This window comes from Coenobita brevimanus, chromosome 56 (assembly GCF_032717465.1).
Source record: "Coenobita brevimanus isolate Jiangsu-jjx chromosome 56, ASM3271746v2, whole genome shotgun sequence".
NCBI lineage: Eukaryota > Metazoa > Arthropoda > Malacostraca > Decapoda > Coenobitidae > Coenobita > Coenobita brevimanus.
In genome coordinates this window covers 3,190,826-3,192,443 of record NC_137009.1, presented here as the reverse complement: position 1 = coordinate 3,192,443, position 1,618 = coordinate 3,190,826, and the positions used below count along the sequence as shown (strand labels likewise).

Below are 1,618 nucleotides of genomic sequence, written 5' to 3'. Positions count from 1 at the left end.
TGGTGATATTACTTTTCCTGAATGTTCGTAGCCATAGGACTAGACTAGATGGTCGTGGCGAATACGGAGGGGAGGCACATTCGCTTCCATTTCCATTCAGCCTACACATGTACACCAGATGGTTCCAAGACATTCGCAAACATTTACTCTGTAACACATCCAACCTAATCAGTGTGGCATCGGATGCCAAACCATACACCTGTGTGCCAAAGTCTAGCTTGGATCTAATTGCATGAATGCAATTATTAATGATGCGACCCTGGATCTCGTGGGAGCCTGTATATACCATTAACAAAGATTTTCTGTCCACACTCCATGCAGTACCTGCTAGGTACTTGAGGACATTTAACCGTTTATCACAACAAGCAAACATATTATTAACATGAAGTTTAAAATTCAATCTGCAATCAAAATGTAGGCTCCAAAATTTTACAGAATTCTGAAAAGGTACCGCTTGATTATCGAAAGTTAAACACAAATTAGGTACGTTACGAGTCATAAAAACTACAGCAGCACAGTTAGGATTGGAAAACTTAAATCCCCACTTGCAAGGCTCACTGGTGGACGGAGTCAAGAGCTGCTTGAATCCACCCAACCGAAAATTGTGCATTACCGGAAGAGTGCCCTATTGCACAATCGTCAGCTTAGAGTGAATATTTAACATTCCTCAGGATGGGAGCTGTTGAGAGAATATCATTGATCATAATACTAAATAAAGTGGGATGAAGCACACTTCCCTGTGGCATCCAGTTTTCCTGGATAAATATATCCGATGTTACGAGGCAATTTGATATTAAGTCGTGTCCCTTAAGAAATTTGAAATAAAAATAGGCAAATTTCCTCTTAACCTATAAGTATAAAGATTTATTAGGATACCGCATCGCCATGTCATGTCAGAGGCTTTATGGATGTCCAAGAACACCCCTATCAAGAAATCTTTATTGGCAAATGCCTCTGAATTACAGTGCTCCAAATTCATTAAATGATCTAGTGAACTTCTGTATTTACGAAAGCCACATTGTTGATTTTTTTTTTTTTTTTCATTCATTGCCAGACGCCATGTATCCCAAATGGGGTGGCCAAGGGCTTAGAGTTAATTGTTTTACAGGGAGGGACACTAATCCTCCACCAACCCCACTTGACACGTAGGGATGCCAACAGCATCTGGTGTTCCCGGGCGGTCACCCATCCAAGTACTAACCAGACCCAACGTTGCTTAACTTCGCTGATCGGATGGGAAGCGGTGTACTCAACGTGGCATGGCCGTTGGCATTTAACAAATTCTTCGACTCTAAAACAAACAAACAAACAAAAGCCTATTATTAACCATTCATTCCATGACCTTACATAGACAAGAAGTTAACTCAATAGGATGAAATGAAGCGGGATTCACAAGATGAACAGCCTCTTTAGGTATCGGTATGACGTGCACAAAGTGCCATGAGTTTGGGAACGTTCGAATGCCCAAAGCTCATTGTACAGTGCTAACAGCTTAATCAGGTTGCCCTGATTAAGATGCTTGATCATACTGTACGAGTGCACGTGATGGTGTCAGGGCCAGGGCAGGTGTCTTTACAGGATTTAAGGGCAAGGAGCAGTTTGTCAAGCATAAACTCTG

At 41.7% G+C, this 1,618-nt stretch overlaps 1 non-coding gene across 1 annotated transcript; it reads right to left on the bottom strand.

The window, feature by feature from the left end:
* Positions 1-1,152: 1,152 nt before the first annotated feature.
* On the bottom strand, positions 1,153-1,271 carry LOC145401834 (5S ribosomal RNA). The gene has a single exon (XR_013897675.1). It is a non-coding gene; the product is annotated as a 5S ribosomal RNA (ribosomal RNA).
* Positions 1,272-1,618: the final 347 nt, after the last annotated feature.